This window comes from Gallus gallus, chromosome 2 (genome assembly GCF_016699485.2).
Source record: "Gallus gallus isolate bGalGal1 chromosome 2, bGalGal1.mat.broiler.GRCg7b, whole genome shotgun sequence".
In the NCBI taxonomy this organism is placed as follows: Eukaryota; Metazoa; Chordata; class Aves; order Galliformes; family Phasianidae; genus Gallus; species Gallus gallus.
This window is the reverse complement of record NC_052533.1, coordinates 74,170,766-74,188,484: the sequence shown is the minus strand read 5'-3', so window position 1 is coordinate 74,188,484 and position 17,719 is coordinate 74,170,766.

Sequence of the window (17,719 nt, the reverse complement as noted above, 5' to 3'; positions counted from 1 at the left end):
AGTATAGTTGATATAGAGACAATTTCTCACAGGATGACCTGCAGCTGAAAGGTGGTTCCACACTGACCTATATTATTCCAACCAGTAGAACACATGGAGAGAGGAAAAAAGCAGCCAGAAGAGTCATAGTGTTTTTAATGAGGTACAATATAGACTTAATCACTGAAACCCAAAAATCCAAGCATGTATGTATTTGTGTATGTTTTTTTTTTGTTTTGTTTTGTTTTTCCTGTAATAAACAGGGAGCAGCAAGGGCAGACTGCTCATCAAGGGGAAAGTAACCAGGAGCTGAGATTTGAAACAAGGCTGTTAATGCAGAGTGGTAGTAACCAGGTTTATCCAAGAGTCCAGATCACCAAGTATGTCCATTGCAATGAGACAGCTCAGAAGTCAAGGCAGAAAGCTTAGTCAGCATGTCTAAGTTAAGTTAAGTTTGTTAAGTGTTTGTTAAGTGTTTGTTAAGTTTGTTTGCACAGTTAAGATCTGACTTATAATTAATCATTGATTACAGATATGCTCTTATAAACCATGAAATATTCCAGTTCAAAATCTTGACACTCAGCAATTTACAGTCTGTGAAAATTTCATTGCTATCAATGAGAAGAAAAGCCATGATTTAAAACTACGAAAATGCAGAAAAACATTTTTTCCCAAAGTTTTGAGATTACTGGTTAAGTATATCTCTAGACTGAAATGCAGAGTTTTCTAAAATGTAACGATGTGAAAGTCCAAGCAGTAGAAGAAATCCTGAGTGAGTTAATGATCATTATTTTTACATTGTGCAGGAGTAACCTATAGTGCCTTAAACATCAGCATTCAGTGTTGGTTTTTGTGCTAAAAAGGTGAAACTGGAGACAAGCTTCAACAAATGTGTTAGCTTGTGCTAGTTAACTATATGAAACTTCCATAAAATCAGCTGATTATTCTGTGCAAGCAATACTCTTCTGCCATGATTTATTTTCTTAATAAAACATAGCCACTATTTTATATTCTGTGTGACAGATTTAAATAACATGAACTGTACAAAAGGGATGGAGAAAAATATATTAATGATGCAAAAAAAGCTTTTTCCTTTAGGTTACAGGAGTTTATAGGGTATGCATTTCAACCCCTAATAGGGAGAAGTGACTTTCTACCTCTAGGGGAAAAAAGAAAATACACTGTTATCTTTTCTAGAAAATAGGAATTCTTTATTTTTTTTCATGTCATTTTAGCCGAGTGAATCATTCTGATTTCTAAGCAGAACATTTTACAGCCTATTGTTTTCTCTTGAAATATTCTATCAAGTGTCTACTTTTGATATTTTGTATTGTCAGTTGTGTGACAGTGACAGAGCATAACTTTTCTCGTTTTCCTCTCAGAATGGGCAAATGTTAGATAACATGATAGTAGCCACGGTTGAGATGGTATGTCTGCCTAAATGGTTGGTGTAGGCATAGTTTATTTTTAAATTTTTTTATCTATATAGTCATTACCATGCAGAATATGGCTGTTTCTTTCTTTAGATTTTCACTCTCTACCTCTTTCTCATCTGTTTAAAACCAGCTACAAGATTCTCATGTGCTTTTATTATATATTGTGACTGTATGGGAACTGTTGAATCATGGCCTGAACCTCTCATTGACCACCTGAGGCGAGTGCTGAGTCAGCTGCAGGGGCACAGGTGAATGCAATTTCATTTAAGACTCCATTTAAGGGCTGACTCCCAAGGAAGAATGATCTCTATCTGGAGATCACCCCCTCTTGGAGCCCTTCTGTGAGCACAGGGCACAGATAAGCTCTTTATTTCATTACTCCTTTGTAAATGTGATAATCTCTCTGGTCCTATACCTGTATACCTATTTACCTCACAATCTGTATAGCTGTTTGGCATACAGTGACCTCATCCATTTTTTCAAAGCATCCTAAAAATACAAAGGCACTGGGTATCTAATTTTTTCTGTACGATTAATGACATTAAACAAGTAACTTGAAGGCCTGGTAACTCAAACAAGTAGATTACTTCCATCTATCTTATGGCTACAGAAAGGTACCAAACCAAGACATTTTTCCTCATCTTAAAATAGCTACTGTGTAAATCAACCCAGCCATGTGTTAGGGACCACTGGCAGAATAGCTTCTAATGCCTGGTATATACAAATATGTTTAGTCATATTATCTGTACATGAAGAAATTTAGCCAAGTGTTTCATTTAAGAGAAGTGAGAAGGAAATGGGCTGTAGGACTACAATATTCCAAGTGTAATATCATCCTTTGACTTTCCAGAGAACTTTTATTTGTAATGCTGTAATATTAAGTATAGAAGTTGTGCATCAAGGAGGAGACAATAACCCATCTGTTTTTTCATATATATACACACACTTACACAGTATCCATTCAGGAAAAAAAAAAATCAGTATTTGTCTGTTCTGATAGCTTCTAGATGGAAGAAATTAACTTAAAGTATTCTGAGTAAAAGCAGGTCAGCAACAACAGTCCAGGAACAACAGTGACTGAAAAAGGTACTATTCTATGTAGGTTGATCCAAAAGTAATGTCTCCTATTTATTTCCATGGAAAATATAAGTTACAATGCGTACAATAACATTATTTGATAGAGTAAACTCCCATCTACCAAATGTGATTTTTTTTCAATGTAGACGCTGCCACTAGCCACTCATTTTCATTAGAAATAAACAAAAAGCTGCATGTCTTACTCATAAAGTTCTGCACCAAGTTATAAACTTGGAGTATGACAAAAGCAAGCTTGTTGTTCTTCTACAATCTTCTTTTAGGTAATTCTCTTACACTAACTTTTAGAGGGGAAAATTACCCTGTCTCTGGTGTGCCCCAGGTTGGAACAGAAGTACACATCATGCTTCTACTTTTCTTATTTGCAGTACTTATTGCAGTGGAAACATCACGATGTCTACATTTATAAGGACTAGAGGAAGAACGCATTTACCAATAGACTAAATAAACACTTGCCTTAGAACTCACCAAAACCACATTCATCTAAATTCTTCATTTTTTTCCTCAGAAGTTAATAATAATAAAAAATCCTGCTGTTCAGTGGCTTAATTTCTTAACAAAAGTTACCCTTTTTAAAATCATTTTTTCTTCTGTCTTTTTGTTTTCTGCTTTGTATCTATCATATAATGCTGACCTTCATTTAAAACCTGCGCTGTGTTGCTCTTTCCCTCATAGATAGCTGAAATGTGGATTTTAGCAAACTAAAGGATTCCCTTTGCAGCAATCCATTAACTTTTTACAAAGGACATGAAAAGCTGCATGCACTAATGAATGTCACTGAAGAGATAAAAAGGAAAATACCTTTTTACTTCTTATTCAGAACATATGTGTAACTTTGTCATCTCAAGGCTGCTAATCAAGTTCCTGTCAGATATACAAAAAAGGTAATTGTTCAAAAATGAAAATTGACAGGAAAAGACGACTATCTTTTGAAAAGTTGGTATTGGGATATCTGTATGACAATGACAATACAAATGAGATGGTACCATTAAATTTCTTTAAGGTTTCAATCTTCCATGTATGAAAAAAAACACATGAAGTTGTGTTCTTTCCTCTGTCCAACTTGATCTGAGGAAGATTATTAGAAGATACACCTTTCAAATACATTGAATTCCAGTTTAGATATTCACTTTGTGAAATCTCACTACACGTAACAGATAACTGTCAATACAAACATTGCTATAGTGAGTATATGTGATATATGTTATAGAAGGAAATACAGAGAATGCCAATACCTTTGAAAATTAAAAAAAACTCTCTAGAACTTTATTTAGGGATGTAATGAATATGGGGAGCAAACTTTCATACCAGAGCAAAAGTTTACTCTTCCAAATTTACATCTTAATATGCAGAAAATGACCAGAAGACCAAAGTAAATTACTTAGTAATATTTAGCACAGACTTTTATTTAAGCAAGTATTATGTAAGTTACTGAGAACTTTTGTTTAAAGGTGGTCTAGTTGTCAGACATAACAATGTTATTTTCTACACAGTTCACTCCTGAAAGGACTGTAAACAAGGAATAAATCTTTGTTCTGGAGAGAAAGGATTATATTGAGGAAATAGAAAAGTACTGATGATCCACAGTGATCATATTAACAGAAAACACAGAGGATAGTATTTGATTAGCAAAAAAAATGTAAATCTAAATTCAAACACTTACTAGAATTCTTACCATAGTGAAAACATCAAGCACAACATAACATATGCTTCAATTCTTTTTGGTGTACTCAGCTCCTAACACTGCCCTAGGTGAACACATTGTTGCAGAATTCAGGGTTCTCAACGCTACCAAATATGCCATTCATTTATGTTTAAATGTTCAAAAGAACTATCTGAATGGGCTGAGGACTACTATTTGATAACAATTAGCTCTGTTTTTCCAAGTGCAACTGGATAAATTTGATGAGAAATGACTTGTGCTTAGAGCGTTCACCCAAAAGATAAGCCAGGTCACCATCTGATGAGCATCTAGAATAGATAAGGTAATAACTAGGTTTTCTTTTTCCCTGAAGACAGATTAATCCCTTATTGTATCTAATGCTATGAGAGTTGCTTTTGAATAGTTTGGATTTCTAAGTCTACCTGTTTCTGGTTTATTAATGAAGTCTGCAAGTGCCATGAGTCTGGTCAGTCTTCTAGGTACAGAATGCAAACACAAACTCCTTGTTCTTGTTCTAGAAACTGCCTTTCTTGAACAGAGCAAAAAATTTCCCTATTTCTGATAACACATTGCTTTAGGATATTGCTCAACTATTAAATACTAAGAATAGCAGTAGTCTTGTTTCATTGCAGTTTTGTGGTTTAGTCATCAAGATAATTTTGTCCATCTCAATTATGGGATTCTTGAACTTTGCAGACGGAAAATATAGAAAGAAACAGTCACAGGTAATAGCACTCTAAACTCTGTCCTTTCATTGTAAGCTCACTATCTCTGACAGTGTATGCAGAAGGTAACAGTGACATTACTAAGTTAGCTTCTAATCAAAATATTTCTGTTGCTTGTGCTTACTTTAAATTAGGCTGATTTACTTACTAGTTTGAGCTTTGCTAGCATTAATACTAGAATTTTACTTAAATGCTATCTCACCAGAGACAACTTCTCCATCTTCCGAATCTCACAAATTTAATCTTTGCATTAAATAAATACATTCTCTTTTTTTTCAGTTTCTATATTGTCTTATCAAATTATTTCCTCCCTTTGAGTTTATAAATTTTACTAGAAAATTAAATATACTAATTCTTAACTTCAAGGAGGTTCATTATGCTGGCTGAGGTAAAACTTGGAAACCTGTAAAAGAGGCTAAAAGTGTTAATATGGTTCTGTAGTTTAATAGTCCACCTGCTGAAAAATAGTAATTGAGTCCCTGCCTTTCAGGTCTTGCTAATATATCTTAAAATTTTATGTATTTCTTGGAAGTTTTTTTTCTTGTTAGTGGTTGTTTTTTGTTTTTTTTTTTTGGCAGGATAAAAGAAATGTTAAGTATTGCATTTTATTTTGATTGGTCTAGAAATCATATTCTAATTAGCTAACCATATATCCATCTTGAAAAAGCAGTTGGCTGGGAAAAAAACTGAACAGGTAGCCATTTGCCATTTAAGCTTTAAATTGGATTTTCCTTTATACCAAACTCTTCTTCTCAAATAAAGTAGAGGAACTTCAGAACTTTATATCTAACAATCTATCCAATCTGTATTATGTTGGTGATTGGGCTCATAAGTATTGAGAAATAGCTAGCAAACACTAAAGGATAAATGGTGAAAATCACATTCAAGTTAGCTGCTTCCTGTTGGGAAATTAGACTGAGAGAACTTGCAATAATTTAGAAACGTCTTAAGGGGGGGGGAGGGGGAAGAGTGAGATCCCTCCTCTCCCTGACCATGTGCGAGCACACACACACACACACACACACACACACACCAAATGAAAATGATGAGATTTCTTCACCTTCTGTTGTTGTTTTGGTGCTCAATTGACCTATACATCATGCATTGGTAAATGCAGAGTGGACTATGCTGGAAGTGTACAATTACAGCAATGCAGTGTATAGTTAAAATCCATAACTAAATATTAATGATAATTTCTGGCAGGTGTACAAGAAAGATTCAGTAATAAGAATATAAGTATCTTGTACTGACTATAAGGGCACAACTGCATGTCTATGCAGTACAGTTTAAAGCTGTGGCAGCAGAAGCATAGGACAGAAGCAACATGTGCCAGTGCCTCACCACTTTTCAAGTGAAAAATTTCTCCCTTAACATCTAATCTAAATCTCCTCTCTTCTAGTTTAAAATTATTGCTTGTTAAGTTCTTTAAAATCTCCAAATTATTCAACTAGTTCCAAAAGACTTTAAATTATTTTCCTCATTCTAGGCGTCTTAGGCAAAATAGTGAATATGCAGTGGCATCAGTCTTCATATAAACTACTTGCATACACGGCTCTTACATTGTTAAGCTTTCTTTAGTTCATAATCCTAAACAGCTCTCTAGAAATTGTTTTTCCTCATATTTTTTCTTCCTTTTGGAGAACCAAATTTCCCAAGGTAAAAAAATAATTTAAAAAATATTCATATAGATTATTTACCTCCATTGAGAGAGAATAGTAATGGTTTTCATTTCACTGATTTTTTTTTGTTGTTCAGTTGGTTTTATTTGTTGTCTGTTTATATTTTCCTTGCTAATACAACAAAACTTCATGAATCATTCTTATCCTGTGGTAAACTTTATTTGTCCTTAGTATGGATCATTTTCTTATTTCCTTTCTAACATAGTTCCTATTTCTTTATCAAAATCTTCTTTTTTAAGAGAAATCATGAGTCTTTTTTCTTTGTCTCTCTCATAATACCATACAGCTAATTAGCTTATTTTTTAAAAAGAGTCCAAGCTATCCATACCCCCCAGGAAACTGATTTTCCTGTGCACTTACAGAAATACATACATACAATTTTCTTGTGTTTATTAAAGGTCTAGGGGGAATTTTCCTTGCTGATTATCTGTCTCATACAGTTTTCAAGGTAAACTACAATAATTTCTATAATTCCTGGGTTTGATTTCTTGACAGTAATAGAAAATGTATTATCTTCTGAATTTTTATTTGTGGCTCCACACTGGAGGAGTTGTTATTAATGAAGCTCCAGTCAAACAAGGGGTTGTACAGCCTGCTGCCTTTATCACAAAGAAATATGTCTACTTCATGCTTCCAAAGTGGCACAGGTTCCTGTACAAATCTGATGACAGATGACCATGGGCAATTAGTATGGGACTAAACCATTCATTTGTTGTAATTGCTTGCTACTTTTGCAGTGGGAACACAGGTTAATCACCATAGAAATTTCTGAAGAACTATGAAACTAAGTATGGATTCTTGTTTAAGCAAATGTATGCTATAAGGAAAAACTATAAAAACTCGATACATTAAGTATCACACCTGGCTTGTAAAATCTGTATGCATTTGCCATTTTAAATGTCAAAATGACTCATAAAGAGGCAGCCAATGAGTTATAAGAGTCTAGCTCATATTCATGAATAACGGAGAATTATTTTGTTTTACTCTACTACTGTATCAAGCAATTGTAATGCAAACACTCCTTACATATTTTCACTTTACATATTTCCTTTACATATTTTTACTGTACTATTGATAGACTGCATTGAATAAAAATTAATTACAATCAATTACACCATCTTTTGAGGTAAATAGCACATACCTACCCAAATAGGTGGTTGATTGGAGACACTTAACGTAGTTAGTTTGCTGCTGCATATTTTTTAAATGAAATAATTCTTCAAGGGAAAAGATGAGTGTTGGAATTCAGTAAAAATATTTACATACCTAATCATTCTACACAATTAATCTCCCTTTAGTATTTACTGGAAAAGCAATCCAGGAAATTTCTGGAGACTGTCAAGGGCAATTGATGGTGATTAATAAAATGCTGATTACTAGGTCAGCTGGGGAAAGTGCCTTGTTGGACTGGCTGCTAATAAACGAAAAAGAATGGATGGATGTTGCAGAACTCAATGTCAGCCTTTAAAGCAGTAACTGTGCGATAGCAGAGCTTAAGATCTGAGAAAATTGAGATAGTCAATTAGAAAAGTCACAGTCTGGGACTTTAGGAGACCAGATTTGGGCTTGTTCTGTGATCTGCTTATGCAGACCTAATGAATGAAGATCCAAGGGACAAAAATCACCAAGAGAGGTGACCATCCCAGAGCACAGGAATGGACTATACTGATACATGAAAAAGGCAAAGGTCCTCAATGACTTTTCTTCATCTTGTTTTTATTTACTACTAGAGGGAATGGCTTCAAGCTGTGCCAGGGGAGGTTCAGGCTGGACATTAGGAAATACTACTTCTCTGAAAGGGTGGTCAGGCACTGAAATGGGCTGCCCAGAGAGGTGGTGGAGTCACCCATGGCCAATGGAAATCAAATGGAATAATTACGGGGTATGTGATGGCTCAAGGACTCCAACATTGAAAAAATCACTGGGAAAATAAATATTACTAACAAAACTACGGGTATGAGAATATAATTGGAAATGGTTATGAATGGAAATATCTTTTGAGAAACTATTATTGACCTTCAGATGAGCCAATATCACTTCTATCAATCTCTTCTAAGGAGAAAGAAAGATTTTGGATTTAATCATACTATTTATTCTTTTAATGAAATGAAGATTTATGAAAGAATAAGAGGAACAGTATAAAGTGAATATCATGGTTATACTTTTTAAGAGCCAAAATTCTAGAGCTGCTTATCATTTTTTCAGCATGTTAGCATAGTTATTTTCACCTCTGAATATGTAAAGCAAAATAATATATGTCAATTTCTTTGCTCTGAAGAGAGCATATTTGGCAGATAATGGTCCACTAGATATGATCTAACAGCTCTGAAATCTAATCATAAATACCAGAAGTGTTTTCTGATGAAATGAAACCAGTGGCTGATTCAACAAAACCACATAAGTCTTTCAGTTGTGGCAACCCCAGTATTTTTAGTCCCTCTGAATTAAATTGTTGCTTATGAGAAGATTCATCCGCAGCTTTTAACTATCATTCTTCGTTTGGTGGGAAAATGTAGGGTTAAAGCTGCATCTGCAGCTTACTACTGGCAAATGCTCACCCCTTACCGTGTACTCATAATGAAGTATACTTATTATTCCAGATTAGAATCACTGCAGCTATCAAGAAGGGAGTAACAGATGTTTTCACAAGGGCCCAGGGACCAGTAAAATGTACAAGATGGAACTAGGGATTTTGAAGAAAGAAAGCAGAATAGAGATCCTCTCTTTCTTAACGTTTTATTTCCAAATAAATGCCAAGGCCAGCTCTTAATTTAATACTTCAGGGCTTGCCCTCCTACTCCAGTCCCAAGATACTGAATAGAATCCTAGCTCATGATGTAATTGCTTCTTGCTGTTTCATCATATTTGCACTGAGAAAATTGATGAGAATACAATCTGAAACAGAACACTGGATTGCATTTCTCTATCACAAAGCTTAACTTGGATTAGTTCTCATTAATAATGTTTGAAGCAGCCAATATGAAATGGCAGAAGATGCATTCAGATGATACAGCGGACCACAGGATTTCATTTAATGCTCCCCTTCACTGTTGCAGCATTATCAGTATGTAAATCGCAGGAAAATTCCTTTTATGAGGAAATCTTAGAAACAAACTTCTCCTATTCTCAAACATTCTTTAAAGAACTCATCAATAATATATATATATATTTTGCCAAAATCCAGTTTTGTATGCATTAGGAAATCTGCATCAATGGAATTTACTTATTTTGATAACCAGTGAACCTACACTGATATAATTCATGTTTATTTACCTAAAATGTTCAGTCTTGTTTAACTACCTCAAAACAGTATCAGAGCAGATTTCATTAAAAATATTGATAATAAAGGTCAACTAGGGCAGAAGAAATTAATAATCAAGGAAAAAAAAAGAAAGGAAAAAAAAAACAGCAGCAAATGTTTACTGAATGAGGCACTAAAGCATTCTCACAGTTTTTTGTTGTTTTTTTTTTTGCAGTGATCCATTGGGAGTGGGCCATGGCAACCCTATTATCCTGTAGAGGGATATGCTGTCACTCAATAGTAAGTGCTCTAATTTTAAATGTCATGAGTATTCCCTTAGCAGAGTATATGCAGTCAAGTGCTAGAGAAGAGAGAAGGACCAATGTGAACAGGCCACAGTGTCATCCTACGATGAGGCATCCTAGACATGCACATAGGACAGGTGCTGTGAACACAGCAATTTACACTGGAGGAGAAGAATATCTGAGTTGTGTGGACATAAGTTGTTCATTTATTTGGCTCGTGGGCAAGGGAGATACTTAGATGTTTTTTCTAAAGCAGGCATAACTTATGTTTTTGCTGCCTATGTAGATGTCTTCCTTGACTCAGATAGCTAATTCAATATCACTGATTGAGCTCTCAGATCACTTAAAAAAAAAAAAAAAAAAACCACCTGTAGTTCCAATAAATTATAGACATTTTAAAGTAGGTACTCTTACAAATAAATTGTATACGTTCATACTACATTTCATACATATTTGCCATACTTTAAAACTGTACATCAATAGTTTTGATATATTTCTTAATTTTCTCATACAATTTTATGGTACATAATTATGTATTCCAAAGCATATGAGTTAAAGAAAAGAGCCCTGACTACTTCTTTTAATACCAAAGCACAGGTATTCATGTCCGTAATTATGAACATAGGATTTGTCTTTGTTCTGCTCACAGCATCCTGAAAATCCTTGAAAGACTCTCTTATAAGCACTGATTTCATTATTTGCATATAGATATTGCATTCTAGATATCATCATATCTAGAAATGCTTCTGCCTACCTGGAGAGTTCTTTCTAAAGGAGCCAGTGTGTGTTGTCCTCCTGTCATCACAGCCACAAAAACACTGCTCAGGAGGGTAAAGGTCTGGAATGCAATACAAAGAAAACCTGGCACTGAGATTTTTTTGCATGTATTTCTACAAAGCACTACATATTTGCTGTTATAAACTCTGTAGCACAGAACAGCGTTTTGCCCAATCTGGTTGGAAATATTTATAAGTGGAATAAATCAACCAAAATGAAAGGAATAACAGGATGTTTGGAAAAGAGAATCTTGGCGCTTGACCTCAAGTGCCAGAATTGCTATTGCATCCAGCTGGCTCCCACTTTTTCATCACAAAATGTGCTACGGGAAAAATCCCACAGTGCATAGAACCAATGTTAAGGCAAGGAGAAAAAAAATAACTGAGGAGTTAAAAATAACAGAGGAGGAAAAATAACGAGGAGAAAATTCAGATAGGGAAACTGTATATAGGAAGATATTTGTTTAATTCCTTCAAGATCATTTACCTTTCAATATTTGAAGCTATTTTTCAGTTTGTGGAGTGAATGAGAGCAAATGCAAGATGGCAAAATGATTTGAAAACACAAAGCCAGCTCTTTGCATTCCAGTTTTTTTACTACTCTTTCTCCAGTGTAGAATCATTCTTGAATAACTGACTCGTTAATTTGTATGTTATTATACACATTTTAATAAAAACTTAATTTGACACATGAAGAATCTCATGAATGACATTTGAATATTCAAGATTTCACTATTTCAATTGCTTTCTTTTTTTTTTAGTACCTAGAGGTTCCATCCCTTGTCTGTATTGTTACATATTCCCCTCACTCTTTGATCTGCAGGACTATAATTCAGATAAAGTCCTAAAATAAATTTTATTTCACACTGCTTCAGCTCATGATTTGAGCTGTGGATGTCACATCCCATGTCCCTCAGCTAGGATAATGGCTGTGGGATCAACTTTGTATAAACACAGATTGAGAAAGCACTTGATGGAGGCAGGTGAAAGGCAACTGATACATGTCAGAGATGAAATTGACAGTAAAAGTGGCTGTGAAACTCTAATCTCTATTTTTCGTTTCCAAGCCTCATTCAGCAGCCTGGAATTCTAACTCCTCTTTTAGTAAGCTTAAACAGGGTGTAGCCACAAAGAATTACTTGTTTCTGAGATGAAAATACATGTGTTCTCATCCTTTTTGACTTTGCAGGGAATTAGCTACTTCTATCTGTCTTCTGTTACAGAAAAAAGGAAAGAAATGCTCCCCCTCAAAAACCACAAAAACAGCTAGGGATCATATGTGTGTTAATAGTCTGTGAATCTTGAATTTCACATGTTATTTCTGTATGCACCAGTCAAAATTCAGAGCAAAAACATTTGAAAATTACATATTAACTACTCATTTTTAAAAATAAACAATGGGAAGTATGCAAAAACATCAAGAGAATTCATGTCTGAAGAGCTAAAGATAAGCTTTTCTAATACTTAATAGTTTTCTGTGGCAGTGACTAGCAGTCAGATTATGTCAATGGATAGTTAAATAGAGATTATTTTCAGTTGAATGACATTACAAGATGCCTTATGTTTTGATAGTTAAAGACCAAAGATCCTCCCAGTTATTTGTCATTGTGATGATACATTTTGATGATATCCAAAGAACTGTTTGAAGGGATCATCTGCAATCCAGACACTGAATTGATGTTAGTTAGAAAATGAACCCTGAAGATTAAAGTGTCAGAGATATTTGATATTTCTGTCATACACTCACTGTAATTGTAGTGTTACCTAGGTATCTCTTTGGCTTCTGCCAAGAGAGAATAGATGGAAGAGACAGGAGTGAAAAGCAGCCAGAATATTCAGAGCTACTGCCAAGGTCCATGTCCCATTGAACTGTATCTAGAGTCAAGAGCCCTGGGACTCTTGCACTGCACTTCATGAAGTCCTTAACCACGTCAGCATTGCTGAAAATCAGTACAGTTATCAGTATACATATATAATATATATAATATATTTATATAATTTTATATATAATATTATATATATTTATATAATACTTATATAAAACTGTTTAACCTGTGCTTCAGCGACTGATGGCACAACACAGAGAGAATGGGGGACTGTATTTCAAAACATTCAGACTAATTTGAGGTTAGTGGGTGGAGAAAACGCTTAACTCAATCTTAAACAACATTCAACTAAATAGTTGAAGAACGGCAATTCCAGTCTAATCCACGATTTCTTTTCATGCAAATAGCTGCACTAGTGAAAAACTTATGTGTACAGTGATGTTGCTTAACAAAGATGGACAAAACTGCTTCCAATATTTCTGTATAGAAGAAACAGTTGATACAAAGCTTTTTCTTTATCTCTGTGTTCATGCATATGATAGAAAGGCTATATCACTTACCTGCAGATCAACTTTCTGACAAGCCCAAAGTCCTTCAGGATCCTACAGCATCCTGCTACACTAGTAAAATTCTTTTATCTTCCTCTAAACTTCTTCTTCCCTTTTGCTTAGCAAAGATCTACTCCAAGTGGCTTCGTTTTCCCTTCTATTTAAAGCAAGTTTTGGAACCACTGCTCTTGCTCTCTTGCCTTTAGTACTTTCTGCTTCTGTAACCAAACCAGGCTCCAGGCAGGCACTGCCAGCTGTTCTACAAGGGGAGGTGAATAAACTGGCATTTTATCTGCATTGGAAGAGGTCATGACAGTTAATTGTTCAAGATCCTATGCATGAAAGGCACCGTACATGTGTAAATTATTAGTCTAATTGTAGCAACAGAATGGAAAATGGTAATCAGCAATGAGGAAACTGCTGCATAGATGCTTAATTACTTGTATGCAACAGCTGTTGTAATTGAAAGTGTGACAAGACCCTGGTATTAATGTAATGATTCTAATAACTAGATGCAAAAATGAAGCAAAGTTGCCTTTGGCAGGACTAAATATAACAAAAATCGAAATTAAATAACACACTAAGCAAAAAGAAAGTATCACATATAGGGCACCATAAAAAGCAAAGACTGAGAGACCTGGGACTGTTCAGCCTGAAGAAGAGAACACCAAGGGGGGATCATGTCAGTGCTGATAAATATATGAAGGATGAGAGTAAAGTGGATGGGGTCAGACTCCTTTCAGTGGTGACCAGCAATAGGACAGGGGACAGTGGGCACAAACTGGAATATAGAAAGTTCTACACGAACATGAGGAAAGGCTTCTTTACTTTGAGGGTGGTGGAGCAGTCTGCCCAGACAGGTTGTGGAGTCTCCTTCTCTGGAGACATTCAAAACTCATCTGGATGCCTACCTGTGCAACCGACTCTAGGGAACCTGCTTTAGCAGGTGGTTGGACTCTATGACCTCTGGAGGTCCTTTACAACTCCTGTAATTCTGAAATGCTGTGAAGTGTGTGTTATCAACAGCCTAACAGATTAGACTTTTCTTCCATCCCATTTTCTGAAATGGCTCCTTGCCATCCCCTTTAATAAGAAGATACATTCCTCAATGTTAGGTTTTTGGCTGAAAATTATAAGCAGAAGCCTTGTTTCTGCAACTATTCTCAGGAGAGACTGAGATAAGCACTAGTCACCCTGCTTCATGGAGAAGCAATAAATAAAACTATATTAACAAAATGAACACTGTAGCTAACATCCAGAACACAGTTATTATCAATATTTACTTCCTGGATGGCATTGCTGTAATGACACTTAAACTTATTTTGAAAGAAAATTCAGACAGTTGTAACTGAAATTAACTTCACATAGTTAATAAATATATATTAAATGTTTTTCAGCTTGTCCTTCTAAACAAATAAACTACCACTTTATCAGAGATGAGACTGTGTTTTTAACAGGAAAGATGAATTTCACAAGATGCAGATACTGTGCTAGTGTAAGAGAATGAGTTGAGCTTCATTCTACATATAACATTTTATCCACAGTCCATTCATAAAAGCATTATGTATTATTTGTCATGGATTTCTTAAAAAAAATGCTGTCAATGCTACAATTTTACTCCAGTGGCATTGATTTGCTTCATTGTAATTTTTTTCTTTGTTTTCAAACATCATCAATGCTACAAACATTAGCTCTAGTCATATGCTCAAAAGAATACAGCAAGCAGCAATATCCCAAAAGAACAAATTCTACTAATATGTAGTTCAACAATAACTTCAGCATAATATTTCTAATTGTCTGGGAATTCATCCTAATTATTTCTGTGCAAATGTTTTGTTAATGCATGCAATACTGCTAAGTTCCTTTTTTCCTCTGGTAGGAATGTATACAGACTTTACACTGATGTTTTCTAAACCAGGTATTCTGTAATGGTATGGTAATGAAATCACTCTACCATCTAGAAGTATTTCTTAGATAGATAGGAGCCCCAGTTTATCCAGATTCCCTCTTCAAAGTGTTTTGTTTGCCATCTATTTTCTCATGACAATACAAATGTTACTGCAGCAAATATGTTTTTGATTACCTAGTCTGTTTGACTTTCAGTGAGTAATTAATACTGTTATCACCTAATCAAATGTGGTTTAAATGCAGAATGTGAACTATGTCCTTGGCTTTGTTCTTTTCACCCTGTACACTGGCCAAAACAATAGGCTCTTAAATAAGCTCTCCCATAGCTCACGCTCATGAAATTAAGAAGAAGTTATATTGTAATAATGTAGATCTTTTTGTAACTAGAGAGCTGAAAAAATTATTAATCTATCTTAGAACATATCAAACTTGTGCTTTAAGACGTGCATGAGAATTTTTTGTTTTCATAAATATTTTAATTCATGTTCAAGACTTCATGTAAGAGCAAACTATTTTAGTAGACAACTCAGGGACCAGACATTAAATTTACCCTGACATCTCAGAGTCACATTCTAGTTTATATCACAGTCACTGGGGTCTTCTAACTAATTTCACAGGATTTCAGTGAGGTCCTAACTGACAGGCAAGCCATTCCTGCATGTTTTCTTAGAACTAAACATCGCAACTTTTCTACAGTGAGCTACACTTGTCACAGCATTTGTAGGCTGTCTGCTCAACTGGACAGGTATTTCAGTGAAATCATTCTCTTGTGCTCTAAGAGCTGTGTCTTATTCCTAGTCCTGGAAAAAGAAAAAGGAAGGGGGAAGAGGGAAAGGAGGAGAGGACAAAGCTTCAGTATTTATTTATTATTTTCAGAGGGAAAAGATAAAATTCCTTTGACACAGATTCCTAGGCAGAATGTAGAAAACCCTGAGGGAAGTTTGTATCCTGAAATTCTCCCACATTTCAGGTGATTCTGTTATCTACTAGTATTTCAGAAGTAGGTCATTCTCAATCTCTTCTGCTATAACAAAAAATAATAAAAGTAATCTGTCATATGGGACATTCTGCAGCAGAATTTAGGTCTTCAGCAACTGTATTGAACAGCATAACTTTATGCCTATCATATGTTCCATGTGTCTCTCTCACCTTCATCAATTTCATTTTGAACTTGATGTGCTTTCTTAACAAAAACTTTCATTGAACAGAATTATTTTTTTATACAGATTTTGTGTTAGTTTTGCTATTGACGTTGTTTTGTAACAAAAATATTTTTTTTCCAACAAAGACTTCTTCAAAGGGTCACAAATCAGGTGTTATTTCATCATGGAGTGCCCAGTATGCTTCTACTGGGATGCTTGAATATCTTTTTTGATTACTGTGTTACAGAAAAATTAGTGAAGAACACTATTTCCCAACTATCACCTTTAGCTGATGTAGGAAATCAATATTTAAAGGAGGGGAGAAGAGAGGGGGTTTAGGCATTCAACAGACATTATACAGTCTAGTAATCTCGAAAATACATTCATTATTTTAAAGAATGGAAGAATTTATTTCATTGTAAATCCTTGATGTTTTATCAAACGTGAGGAAAAAGGAAAATACAGTAGATATTGATGGCTTTATTATTCAGCAGATATGCTAGAACTCAAGCTACAGGCTTTCTCAATTTCCACTGTCTTGTATCTGCAGAATCCAAAGTAACAGCATTAAGACCCTTGGACTCAAGAAAGTCTACATGGAATTATACAAGGATCCTTTACCTTTTTGACTCCTTGGCAAAAAAGCGATGCTTGAAATGCTGGGCATTTAATGGAATTGCACAAAATAGTATCAAGATTTTAATCATCTTTAATCATTACTAATGGTAGCTACTTTTTTTTTTTTTTTTTAAATCTGCCTAACTTAGCAGGAAAAAGTATTGTTATTCTATAATTCTTGAAGATTTGAATTTTGGGATAACTAAGACAAGGTTTGAAGAAGAAACGTACACTTTCAGGTGGAGCTGAGTGATTCTGAGAACTATAATTGCAAGCAGGAGATAGTCAAATCTACACCACAACACCTGGGCTACCAATAAACTTTATAGCCTAATCAGTCCTTGGTCATGTCTTGTAAGGACTGGGTTTCCTGAATATATACTTGTCTCTTTCTCTTTAGGATTTTCAGATTTTAAATACAAAAGATTTACAATCTTTTGTATTTTCACACTCATGGTGTTTTTGTTGTGGTTTTTTGTTCTGTTTTGTTTTTTTTTAACCAGGCCAAAGGGAAAAAACACAAAACCAAAACCAGCAAAAGTCAAAGGAGAGACTGTCTCTGAACAATGGAAGGTCTACTTCCAGGTCATTACTTTTATTATCACTACCTCTAAGGGTTTAGCTCTGATGAGTTTCTCTCTGTGTCTCAGTTTAAGGGGTAAGCGTTATATGGCCATTTGGGCAGTGTCCAGATGAAGCTGGAGATGCACTGCCATTTGAGAGTTCTTGATTTCGAAAATTCTTTGAAGAAATGAAAGGATAAATATAAGAATAAAAA